The sequence below is a fragment of the Budorcas taxicolor genome, chromosome 2, assembly GCF_023091745.1.
Source record: "Budorcas taxicolor isolate Tak-1 chromosome 2, Takin1.1, whole genome shotgun sequence".
In the NCBI taxonomy this organism is placed as follows: domain Eukaryota; kingdom Metazoa; phylum Chordata; class Mammalia; order Artiodactyla; family Bovidae; genus Budorcas; species Budorcas taxicolor.
The window spans coordinates 67,900,892-67,914,750 of record NC_068911.1 but is presented as its reverse complement, the minus strand read 5'-3'; the positions used below and the strand labels follow the sequence as shown (position 1 = coordinate 67,914,750).

Sequence of the window (13,859 nt, the reverse complement as noted above, 5' to 3'; positions counted from 1 at the left end):
GTTCATACAGGTATATATATACATATATATGTATATATATACACACCCAATCAGAAAATGGGCAGAAGACTTGTTCCATGTTTTTGCCCCAGAGAGCAAACAGGTACAAAGCTCGTCTCTGGAAGAGCTTGGGAAGGGGTTTGGAGAGGGGAGGAAGGAGATCAAAACGCTATTCTGACATGTACCCCAGTGTTCACAGCCGCACTGTGTACACTAGTCAAGATATGGCAGCAACCTAAACGTCCACTGACACATGAATGGATAAAGAAGATATGGTATTTAAATGGATACAATGCAGTATTAGTCAGCCATAAAAAATGAATGAAATAATACCATTTGCAGCAACATGGGTGGGCCTAGAGATTATCATACTAAGGGAAGTGACTCAGAGAAAGACAAATATCATATGCTGTCACTTATATGCAGCATTTAAAGAGATGGCACGAGTGAAGTTATTTACAAAACAGAAACAGACTCCGACAGAAAACAAACTTATTGATACCAAAGGGATAAATTAAGAGTTTGGGATTAGCAGACACCAACTGCTATATAGGAAATAAACAAGGTCCTACTGTATTACACAGGCAACTACATTCAGGATCCTGTAATAAACCATAATGAGGGAAACATATATATATAGCACAATCAGGTAAATCAGCTGTACTTCAGTAATTGTCCTTTTGTGTCTGGCTCATTTCACTTAGGGTAATGTTTTCAAGGTTTATCCATGTATCAGAATTTCCTTCCTTTTTAAGACTGAAAAATACTGTATTTCATGTATATACCATATTTTGTTTATCCACTCATCCATCAGTGGACATTTGTTTCCATCTTTTGGCATTGTGACTAATGCTGCTGTGTACATGGGTGCACAAATATCAACTCTCAGCTTTTAATTCTTTTGATGCCTACTTAGGAATGGAATTGCTGAACTTGTAATTCTATGCTTAACCTCTTGAGGAACTGCCATACTGTCCTCCACAGTGGCTTCAGCATTTTACGGGCTATATCTGGCATAGTCCATGATTTCCCATGTTGTCTTAGAGATGGAGGCTGACAGCGCATGGCACGGCTGCTAGGAGAAGCAATGGCTAGGGGACCCAGGGCCCAGTGCGGGGGTGTCCAAGCACGGAGAGGAAGCCTCCTTCGCCACTGCGCCCTCCTTCAAGCCATGATGGCCCAGAGGCAGTCGCAGCTCCAGAACCGTGGTCTGTCCTTGCTGCTCTGTTGGCTGAGTAATCAGACTACCGTCGCCTTTTGCTTGACACCAAAGGATGGGAGAACTGGAGGAAATGTTACTAACCCCAGAGAATAAGAGCGTGGGAACGGGAAAAGTGCCTGCCTTACTTTAGCTCCTTTTGCACGTGCTTTCCCAGCAGCTAGGGAAGGTCAAGGTTACAGGAAGCTAGGATCTTTGTTCTTGAGGCAATTTAAAGTTGGAAAAATTGGGTCCAAAGACCTGCTCTAAAGGGAAGTGAGCACAAGGCACAGTGAATTTGTGGGCACTGATTGATATGGGAGAACCTCCAGACTTAGAGAAAGAAAGAAGCTGGGGCCAGGGCATGCAAGCACAGCTGGTTTCTGCAGTAGTATCCTCCACTTGGCACCTGTGGGGAAGGTTCAGACTCTTCCTCGGCAGGGAGAGTTGAGAAGAGTGGACTCCTACAACAGGAGGACAAACACAAGGAAATAACTGGAGCAAAAGTTTGCATAAAATTTTTCAGAATAGGTTTTAGTCCTCTTCTATTGTCAGGTACTGCAAGAAGACCCTCATGGGGCCTCCATCCCCTCCTTTAGCCATAGGCAGAGGGCAAGAGTCTCCAGTGTGTTAACAACAGGGACCTGGAAGGAATGGAAATGCATTGATGGTTTAGTCTTCTTGACAGGATAAAGGGCTGAACACAAGAAGACTCAGCAGCTCTGGGGGAAGACAGGTTCTGGACAAGCCAAGATGCAGAAGTTCTAGAAGGATGAAGAAGGAAGTGGTTCAGTGGAAAGATAAACTACATCACCAAGTGTATCAGTTATTGCATGTATTAAACAAGTTTCTTCCAAGAAGTAGGACCAATAAAATGTGTATATACATAGGAGATCTATTATGAGGAATTGGCTCACACAATATGGAAGCTGCAGTGGGGCCAGCATGTTGCAGACACAGGAGAGTTGATGGAGCAGTTAAGTCCAAATCAGTGTGCTGGGGAACTCCCTCCTCCTTTGAGGAGGCCAGTCTCTTTGTTCTGTTCAGATCTTCAACTAATGAGATGAGGCCCACCCAGTTATGAAGGACAATCCACTTACTTGAAGTTTATTGACTTATAAATTACCCATGCCATTTTTCACAGAACTAGAACAAATAATTCTGAAATTCATATGGAACCATAAAAGGCCCAGAATTGGGTCTGAAGAAAAAGACTAAAGCAGGAGGCATAACCTTCCCAGACTTCAGACAATACCACAAAGCTCCAGTAATCAAAACACCATGGTATTGGCACAAAAACAAACAGATCGATGGAACCAAACAGAGAATCCAGAAATAAACCCACATGCCTCCAGTCAATTAGTCTTCAACAAAGGAGGCAAGAATATCCAATGGGAAAAAGACAGCCTCTTCAGCAAGTAGTGTTGGAAAAGTTGGACAGCTGCATGTACATCAATGAAGTTGGAACACACCCTCTTACCACACACAAAAATAAACTCAAAATGGCTTGAAAACTTGAGCATAAGACATGACACCATAAAATTCTTAGAAGAGAACATAGGCAAAGCACTTTCTGACATAAACCATACCTACATTTTCTTAGGTCAGTCTCCCAAGGCAATAGAAATAAAAGCAAAAAGAAACAAATGGGACCTAATCAAACTTACAAACTTTTGCACAGCAAAGGAAACGGAAACAAAATGAAAACACAACCTACAGAATGGGAGAAAATATTTGTTAACAATGAAACCAACAAGGAGTACGTTTCCAAAATACATAAACAGCTCACGCAACTCAACAACAAAAAAATAACCCAATCAAAAAATGATCAGAAGACCTAAATAGACATTTCTCCAAACAAGACAGACAGAAGGCCAAGAGGCACATGAAAAGATGCTCAACATTGCTAATTATTAGAGAAATGCAAATCAAAAACCACAGTGAGGTAGCACCGCACACCATTCAGAACAACTGTTATTAAAAAGTCTACAAATAACAAAGGCTGGAGAGAATGTGGAGAAAAGGAAATCCTCCTATATCATTGGAGGCAGTTTATATTGTATACTATATTGTAAGCTGGTGCAGCCACTATGGAAAACAGGATAGCGGTTCCTCGGAAAACTAAAACTAGAATTACCCTACGATCCAGCAATCTCACTGCTGGGCATATATCCTGAAAACATGATAATTCAAAAAGATACACGCATCCCTATGTTCACAGCAGCACTGTTCACAATAGTCAAGACATGGAAACCACCCAAATGTCCACTGACAGATGAGTGGCAGTCCAGTGGTTAGGATTCAGCCCTTTCACCACTGGGGCCCAGGTTCAGTCCCTGGTCAGGGACCTAAGATCCTGAAAGCCACATGATGTTGCCAGAACAAAAACAATAAAAGCAGATGAATGGATAAAGAAGATGTGGTACACACATACAATGGAATACAACTCAGCCATAAAAGCAACAATATAATGCCATTTGGGTGCAACTAAAGATTATTATACTAAATAAAGTAAATCAGAAAGAAAGACAAACACCATATAATATCACTTATACATGACATCTAAAATACGGCACTAATGAACCTATCTATGAAACAGAAACAGCATCATGGACATAGAGAACACACTGGTGGTTGCCAAAGGGGAAGGGTCTGGGGGAGGGATGGAGTAGGAGGCTGTGGTTAGCAACTGTAAGCGTTTGTATATAGAATGGATACACAACAAGCACAGAGGACTATATTCAATATTCTATAATAAACCATAATGGAAATAAAAAAGAATGTCTATATGTGTATAACTGAATCATTTCTCTGTACAGCAGTAATTAACACAACAATGTAAATAGACTAGTCTTCAATTTAAAAAACAGTTCACCAATTGGAAGGTTAATCTCATCTGAAAACATCCTCCAGTGAGACATGTAGTTAATTAACACTGTGTATCAACCACTCCAAAATTAGTGGTTTAAAACAATGAGTCCATGGGTCAACAAGGCAATTCTGCCACCTGAGCCAGACATAGGCTGGGCTCTGTCAAGCACCTGCAGTCAAGTGGTACAGGAAGACCTCCGATGGAGTGCTTCATCTCTGCTCTATGCAGTCTCCCATCCTCCAGCAGGCTAGCCTGGGCTTATTCACTTGCTGACTAGGAAGGGTTCCCAAGGAAGAAGTAGATGAACGGGAGCTGTTGAGGCCTGGGCTCAGAATGGATGCGCCATCACTTCCATAGCACTGCACTGGCCAACGTGGGTGAAGAGGCCAGACAAGATTCAAAGGGTGGAGAAGTAACTCTGTCTCTCCATGTGCAGAGCTGCAAGGTCACAGCACCAAGGCTGTGGATATAGGAAAAGGAATATTGCTACCATTTTTGCTGACCGTCTACTAAAGCGAAGGTAGCACACTTTGTGAGTGTCTGAAAGTGTTGCTGCTCTTGTTTAGGGAGAGTTTTCAGGGCCTGGTGCTGTCAGATGTTTAAAATGCTTCTCTTGGGTGAAGTTAGTAGCTTTGGGGGAAGGAATACATAATAGCAGAAATACACTGGGCTTTAAAATCAGGGTTTGACTCAGTTAGGGCCCTCTCCAGTCCAAACAACACCTTCACTTGCATTAGGACAAGAGGCAACCCTTCTCTCCGACTGGCACTGCCCTACTAGAGAACCCCCACTGTGTGCAGTAGCCCTCGCATGTGGACACTGGCCAATGTTATCTCCTCGGAGCTTCAATTTCCATATCTGCTGATGAGAATTATTATAACACCGCCCTCACAAAGGCTGTGGGGAGGATTAAATGAGTTTAGGTATATGAAGTGTCTGGCATACTGAGTACTTGGTTCTCAAAAACTATTAATGCCTTTTCTGCCTCTCTGCTATAAGAAGCCACAGTGAAGAGAACTTTAGAACATTCAAGGATGCCTGTGAGTCTCCAGTCAAACCAATCATGAAAGGAGGGGAAGGAGAGAAACTTACACGAGGGCATTGAGTTCTTGAACTTGACCTGGGTAGAGGAGCAGTTCAAGAGGCCTGTGCGTTGCTCATCCTTTGCACCCCAAACTCGGGTTACTTGAGTTTTACTAAGGGATTACTGCAATAATTGAAACAGAGGATAACTATCTTGTCTATACCCAACCTAAAAGTTATTTTCAGAGGAATAGAAAACATTTCAAATTACTGAATGAAAGAGTGGGGAGGTGAAAATAGAAGAAAAGCCTCATGCTTCTTATCAGCAGATAAATGGTCATATATGTAAGAATACATGGGGGCTTCCCTGGTGGCTCAGTTGGGCAAGAATCTGCCCGCAACGTAGGAGACCCAGATTCAATCCCTAGGTCAGGAAGATCTCCTGAAGAAGGAAATGGCAACCCACTCCAGTATTCTTGTCTGGAAAATTCCATGGACGGAGAGGCCTGGTGGGCTACAGTCTATAGGGTCTCAAGAGTCTATGACTTAGCAACTTAGTGACTAAACCACCACCGTGCAAGAATAGATGAGGAACCAAACCAAAGTTTTAACACAAGTCATACATACATAATTCACTCAAGAAGTTCAATTTTAGCCTCACCTGGGTGTTCAATTACAGGAACCATGGAACCTAGAAACAATCACGCAATGTTAATCCTCCCAAGAAAGTGGCTCTTCATTAGTGATTCTAATCTGTCACCTGATGCTCACAGACCATTATGAAATCCATTTATATTCCTAGTTTCAAAAACTAAATTGGAGGTATGAGCCGAAGAGTACATTAAATTAGGGATTATTGCTTGTGGCACTCTATGTGAGCCAGGTGATGCTGGGCCATTTTAATTAAGAGTTTGTTTTCAATACCAACACAAGCAAATGAATAATATTAAGTCAACACTGAGACAGTTGTGGGGGAGGGGTTATGGGGATAATTGAAATACGCAGTTGTGTTATAGGTCTATTGTGCAGAGTTCTGTTAGTCATTAGAAAAAACTGCTTTGGAGCAACTGAATCAAATCTGTACATGGGGCATGGATATTGAGCACCAAGAAAAGATGACGGCTAGAGAAATAAGAGGCTTCCCTGGTTGCTCAGCGGTAAAGAATCCATCTGCAATACAGGAGACATGCTTCGATTAAGGTAGAGGTGGGGTTTCAAACCAGGTGTATCTGATTCCAAAGCATACTGTTAAAACAGAAACAGACTAACAGAGAATGAGCTTATGGTTATGTGGGGGGAGGAGAAGGGGGGAAGGACAGTTAGGGAGTCTGGGACTAGTGTGTACACACTGCTGTATTTGAAATAGATAACCAACAAGGACCTACTGTATAGCACAGGGAACTCTGCTCAGTGATAAGTAACAAACCTAAATGGGAAAAGAATTTGAAAACAGATACATGTATACGAATAACAGCCTCAGTTTGCTGTACATCTGAAACTATCAACTATACTCCAACATAAAATAAAAAGTATACAAAAAAAAATTACAAAGCCTATGTTATTAACTATGAGACTTCACTATCTGCCTGTCTTATTGTCCCCAAGGGGGAAAAAGCTAAAAATAACCGAAAAAAGTTTGGGAACCAAACCATGAGATTAATTTTGCCAAAATATTGTGAGGTTTAGGGAAGAGATTTGGGAGTATTTTTCTCTGAAGTTTTCTCTTTAGAACAAAAATGTATGTGTGTGTCCCTTCATCAATATACCATATACATGTTACTGGAAGCCTTTAAGCCTTCGCCATAAATTATCCAGTCGTATTCAGGGAGGGACTTCCATTGTATTTGATATGCTTTTATCCCTGAAGCTGAGCGTCTGGTTAGCCCATGTGTGTTTTCACATTGTTTGCTATGTTTTATTTCATTAAAAACTAAATCCACTGAAATCAGAGCATTATTGAACCATGCAGATTTACTTTTTTTTTTTTTTTTTGGCAGATAAGATGGAAGAAGTGGGTTTCATTCCAGAACTGCACAGTAGTTCATTTTTAAAAATCTTCCTTGAAAAAAAAAAAAATCCTCATTGAACATAATTTGTCCTCCAAAGCTTTCTTCTTTGCTGCGTATCATAGGCTCTGCTCTTTCTAGTCCAGGTTCTCCCCACCCCCTCCAGTCTGCAGATAATCCTTAGGAACCCTAAGTCACACTTTCTTCTTTATGCAGATCAACTTAATTGTATCCTACTTCTTAGCTCCAGACCTAAAAATCTCCATTCTGACTGGGAATGAAGATATTGTTCAAACAGAAGACCCTCCTATCACTAGGGTCATCCTCTTTGAAAGGAAACTATAAATGACAAAAACCAAAACAAAACAGTTATACTAGATAACAGCAAATGGTCTTAATTAAAACCAAAACTAGCCACCTCTCCTTCTGCCTCATAGGGGTAGGTGTCATAATTTATATCAGGGAAAGTAAACCTTTCTTCTCTAACTCTTCATTTCAGAGACTAGTGAGAAGAGAAAGAAAGACTGAAACTTCAAGCCCTCCCCAGTTCTGTGCTAAGGCATCGTTCAGGATGGGATGCATTCTCAGACATGGGAGCCTAACCAGCCATTACCTTTCACGTAAAGATAAATCCTCAGAATACACATTGACATCATTCTCCCTTTCTCTTAAAATCCCCTAAGTTAAAATAAGCTTAGGGGACAGTTTTTTCCCTGCTATTTTTGACAACCCCTCAAAGACTGCAGTGATACTTTAGATGCCCTTCCTAATATCAAAGGATTTCTATCAATTTTTAATTTTTCCTGATTTTGGCCTTCTTGATAACTGGCCTCACAAGCTGTAGCAAAACTTTCATTTAAACATCCAATGGGATACTCTTCCTGAGTACCTTTTTGGTCACCTCCTGTACACTTTTTCATTAGCTATCTTAAGTTATAACTTCACAAAATGAGAAAGAAAAGAAATCCAAGGCAAGATTTCTACTTCTGCTGTTCTGGCTAAGTCCACCATGAAAATATGTGTACAAGTTCACTGCATCTAAAGCAGGACTGCTTGTCACACTAGTTCCTCCATGTACTTGAGGTTACCATACAGTCTTCCTATTCAGGGAAGTATCCTACAGGAAAAAATCTATTTCTCAACAATAAAGAAAATCCATGACAGCTAACTAAAATAGTCAAATCTAATTCTTCATTCTTACATATAAACAATAACTAATGATTGGGCTTCCCTCATGACTCAGTGGTAAAGAATCTGCCTGCCAGTGCAGGACACACACAGGTTCGATCCCTGATCCAGGAAGATCCTATATGCCACTGAGCAACGAGGCCCACGAGCTGCAACTACTGAAGCTCTCGAGCCCTACAGCCGGTGAGCTGCAACAAGAGAAGCCAGCACAACGAGAAGCTGGCGCTCCGCAACTTCAGGGTAGCCCTTGCTCACCACAACTAGAGAAAACGTCCACATAGCAATGAAGACCCAGCACAGTCTAAAATAAACAAATACATTATTTTTAAAAATGATTAATTTGATCAGAGATGTCTAGGAAAACTCGTACCATAAAAGAGAAAAACTAATTCCAGAGAAAACAATTCGTATAACTGAATAATGATTTTTTATTCGTATAACTGAATAAAAAATATTTAGCATGAAACATGACTAATAATAACAGCAACACTAACTCAAAGCCCTGTTTTAAACACTGTACATATGTTGACTTATTCAATCCAAACAAAAATCCTATTTTTATAGGTGAAGAAAATGAGGCTTAGAAAGGCTGAGTAAAACACTCAAGGTCACACAGCTCATAAGAAGCAGACCTCAGTCAAGGTCTATTCAACCCAAAGCCCATGTTCTTAGTCCCTATGTTGTATTGTAGTCAGAGCCTTAATCTTTGAGTCTGACACGGCAAAGTCCTCATTAACATTTGTCCCAAAGGATCCACCAATCTCCCAACTTTTCATGGAATAAGACCACTCAAGGTCCACTGTGACTTGTCTAAGAAAGAGTCTGGGTAAGAACTTGAATTTGGCCTCCACTTACATACGTTTTGGGAAATAAAACTACTAAAATCAGCCTATGACTTCAAGAATATCCATGAGCTTTATTTCATAACAGGATGTCAACACTAAAACTTGCGCATCTGTATCTTTCAGAACCAGAAATAATCTGAACCATCTAGAGGTGCGTAAAGCATATTCCTCCAGAGGCTGGGGGTGTTAGTCATAGATCTTAAGCTATGTAACTGAAACACTGAAACTTGTTAGAGAGGTCTGTGAAACGATCCAGATAAACTGGTTGTCTACACTGACCAAGGCTGGCTTGCACTTAGTCGCTCAGTCATGTCTGACTCTTTGCAATGCCATGGACTGTAGCCCGCCAGACATCTCTGTCCATGGAGATTCTCCAGACAAGAATACTGGAGTGGGTTGCCATTTCCTTCTCCAAAGGCTGGCTCAGTGAGGTTGAATTTTGATTACTCAACTGAAATAATACAGTAGGATTTTGCACATCTGACTTACAATTATTTTGAAATGTCCCCCACAAAAGTTTGGTAAGGTTTGCTTTACATTAATGAAGTAAAAAAACTACTATTCAGGGAACTTCCCTGGTGGTCTGGTGGCTAAGTCTCTGTGCTCCCAATGCAGGAGGGGCCTGAGTTTGATCCCTGGTCAGGGAACTAGATCCCACATGCTGCAAATAAAGATCCTACATAGTCCAACTAAAAGATCTTTTAAAGAAAGAACTGTAAGTGGGGAAAATTATACGGAGATTTATCATTCAACCTGAATTGTAATGAATAGACTGGAACGTGTCAGGAGGATGAATTTGTGAGAGATGCAAATAGTGAAGAATCAACTCTCAGTGCTCACTTCGGCAGCACATATACTAAAATCGGATGCCTACAGGGTAGATTAGCATGGCCCCTGTGCAAGGATGACGCGAAAATTTGTGAAGCATTCCATATTTTTAGGGAACTCAAACCGGGGCTCTGTAACCACCCAGAGGGGTGGGAGGCAGACGGGAGGTACAAGAGGGAGGGAGCATGTGTATACCTCTGGCTGATTCATGTTGATGTGTGGCAGAAACCAACACAATACTGTAAGGCCATTATCCTTCAATTAAAAATAAATAAATTTTTTAAAAAGAATACACTTATATATAAATGTATCCCAATGCTCCTGCATTGGGAGCACATAAAAGAATACGTCTATACATAGAAAGAAAAGAATCAACTCTCAGCAGTGTGCTTGGCAGTCCCTTGGATCTGTCTCTTGCTTAACAGTGTTTGGATGAAACAGACGTGGGACACCCCTTCCTCCAGCCTCTGATGAAAGAAATTTTCACATATCGAGATACAGGGAAGTCATTCTGGTTTACACATGAGTTAATTTGAATTTTATGCTAAATACAATAGCCTAAAAAAAAAAAAAAACCAATAGCCTGCTTATGGCCTATCAAACATACATTGTACAACTGCTTTAATTATTAAAGAAAAGGGCCTACTGACCAGAAGTAAATAATGTCCATGTTAAAAAATTAAGGTTAAACACCACTTTTCCTTGGACACTGACACTGGTTCTCCTTTGATGATAAGACTCCCTTCCCAGGTGCCAAGACTATACTGACTCACTGGGTACCTACTGCTCTGTTCTGCTTTTGTTTTGGGTTTTTTTTTTGTCTTTTTTCTGTTTGTTTGTTTTTTTAACCACACCACATGGCTTGTGGGATCTTAGTTCCCTGACTAGGGATTGAATCAGGGCCCTTGGCATGGAGTCCTAACCGCTGGACCGCCAGGGAATTCCCTGTTTTCTTTTTTTTGAAACATTGAAGAAATGTAACCCTGACTTGTTCAATGTTCTTTGTTTTCACAAGATATAAAACTATGTTGAAAACCTTGCTTCTCCAGAGCAGTTTCTCAGAGTAATCTTGGAAGCAGGATTCTGGGCTAGTCCTCAGTTCAGTTCAGTTCAGTTCAGTTCAGTCGTTCAGTCGTGTCTGACTCTTGGCGACCCCATGAATCACAGCACACCAGGCCTCCCTGTCTGTCACCAACTCCCGGAGTTCACTCAGACTCATGTCCATCGAGTCAGTGATGCCATCCAGCCATCTCATCCTCTGTCATCCCCTTCTCCTCCTGCCCCCAATCCCTCCCAGCATCAGAGTCTTTTCCAATGAGTCAACTCTTCGCATGAGGTGACCAAAGTATTGGAGTTTCAGCTTTAGCATCATTCCTTCCAAAGAAATCGCAGGGCTGATCTCCTTCAGAATGGACTGGTTGGATCTCCTTGCAGTCCAAGGGACTCTCAAGAGTCTTCTCCAACACCACAGTCAAAAGCATCAATTCTTTGGCGCTCAGCCTTCTTCACACAGCCAACTCTCACATCCATACATGACCACAGGAAAAACCATAGCCTTGACTAGACAGACCTTAGTCGGCAAAGTAATGTCTCTGCTTTTAAATATGCTATCTAAAAATAAATAAATAAATAAATAAAAATAAATAAATATGCTATCTAGGTTGATCCTAACTTTTCTTCCAAGGAGTAAGCGTCTTTTAATTTCATGGCTGCAATCACCATCTGCAGTGATTTTGGAGCCCAAAAAAATAAAGTCTGCCACTGTTTCCACTGTTTCCCCATCTATTTCCCATGAAGTGATGGGACTGGATGCCATGATCTTCATTTTCTGAATGTTGAGCATTAAGCCAACTTTTTCACTCTCCACTTTCACTTTCATCAAGAGTCAAGTGGGCCTTAGAAAGCATCACTACAAACAAAGCTAGTGGAGGTGATGGAATTCCAGTTGAGCTATTTCAAATCCTGAAAGATGATGCTGTGAAAGTGCTGCACTCAATATGCCAGCAAATTTGGAAAACTCAGCAGTGGCCACAGGACTGGAAGAGGTCAGTTTTCATTCCAATCCCAAAGAAAGGCAATGCCAAAGAATGCTAAAACTACCACACAATTGCACTCATCTCACATGCTATTAAAGTAATGCTCAAAATTCTCCAAGCCAGGCTTCAGCAATACGTGAACCGTGGACTTCCTGATGTTCAAGCTGGTTTCAGAAAAGGCAGAGGAACCAGAGATCAAATTGGCAACATCCGCTGGATCATGGAAAAAGCAAGAGAGTTCCAGAAAAACATCTATTTCTGCTTTATTCACTATGCCAAAGCCTTTGACTGTGTGGATCACAAGAAACTGTGGAGAATTCTGAAAGAGATGGGAATACCAGACCACCTGATCTGCCTCTTGAGAAATCTGTATGCAGGTCAGGAAGCAGCAGTTAGAACTGGACATGGAACAACAAACTGGTTCCAAATAGAAAAAGGAGTACGTCAAGGCTATACATTGTCACCCTGCTTATTTAACTTATATGCAGAGTACATCATGAGAAACGCTGGACTAGAAGAAACACAAGCTGGAATCAAGATTGCTGGGAGACATATCAATAACCTCAGATATGCAGATGACACCACCCTTATGGCAGAAAGTGAAGAACTAAAAAGCCTCTTGATGAAAGTGAAAGTGGCTAGTCCTCAACTTGGCACAAATTAAACTTTTCTAGTCTTATTACAGATTGTCTATTATTTTCATCGACACCTCGACCACCCTCCAACCTCTTTCTAGTCACAATTTTCAGAACCAACCACTCAGCTATCCTCAGCCACCAGGACAAGCCACACCATTTTTTCAGCTTCTCTCCTTATTACCAATTACTCAAGAGCTCCCAGATGCTTGAGAACTATTCCACAGAGGTGGAGGCCGCAGTCCACCCCGCAGTCAACCTGTCTCTGCAGTCCTCTAACACCTACCTCTCTCCGGGCTTCTATTTCCACTGGGACGATGTGCCTCTGGAGGGCAGGGGCCACTTTTTCCACGAATCAGCCAAAGAGAAGCATGAGGGCACCCAGCAGTCCCTTGAAAATACAAAACCAGTGGGGCAGCCAGCTGTGCTCTCTTCCAGGATGCGTGGAAGCTGCCCCAAGAAGAGTGGGGTAAAACCCAGGATGCCATGGGAGTTGCCATTCTCATGAAGAAGAACCGGAACCAGGCCTTGTTGGCTCTGCAGGCCCTGGGCTCTGCCCTGGGGGAGAGCCGCGTCCTGGAGGAACAGGTGAAACACACCGAGAAGATGGCGACCACGTGACTCCCCTCTGCAGGCTGGTTGGCCCCCAGGCTGGGCGGGATGAGTTCTCCTCCAAACACTCACCCTCTAGCAGGATGAGGGGCTTTTGGAGCCCAGCCCTGGGGCCTTGGACTCTTTAATCAACAGAAATTTATTAGAGGCCAGACGGGAAACTTGGGCAAGGCTTTGCTGGGATCCGTGCTATAGCAAGAGGGAACAAAAACAAGTAACATGTGCCTTTGCTAACTCCTCGGGAAGGAGGGTGAGCTATTTTCTCAAATGATGAGAGGATGGAGTAGATTGGAGGGTCGCGCTGGAGGGCTGGCTCAGGTGGTCTGCCCACCCCTTGATGGTGCTGTTTGCAGGGACCATGCATGGTACTCTGCTTTTGCTCCCTGAACCTCCAGAAGTGACAGTTGCATTTTGGCCTTTTTGTATCTTCTTGTTCATAATTTGCCCCCAACTGTGCATGCATACAGTTATTTTTAATGCCTTATAGTTACTTTGTATTCTGTTGCTCAGATCAGATCATATCAGTCGCTCAGGCGTGTCCGACTCTTTGTGACCCCATGAATTGCAGCATGCCAGGTCTCCCTGTCCAGCACCATCTCCCGTTGGAGGAGACATT

At 42.1% G+C, this 13,859-nt stretch overlaps 1 non-coding gene and 1 pseudogene across 1 annotated transcript; both read left to right on the top strand.

Annotated features, from left to right (window-relative positions):
* Window positions 1-8,409: 8,409 nt before the first annotated feature.
* LOC128060512 (ferritin light chain-like) lies at window positions 8,410-13,371 on the top strand (annotated as a pseudogene).
* LOC128043992 (U6 spliceosomal RNA) lies at window positions 9,965-10,071 on the top strand. Its single transcript, XR_008198989.1, has one exon. It is a non-coding gene; the product is annotated as a U6 spliceosomal RNA (small nuclear RNA).
* Window positions 13,372-13,859: the final 488 nt, after the last annotated feature.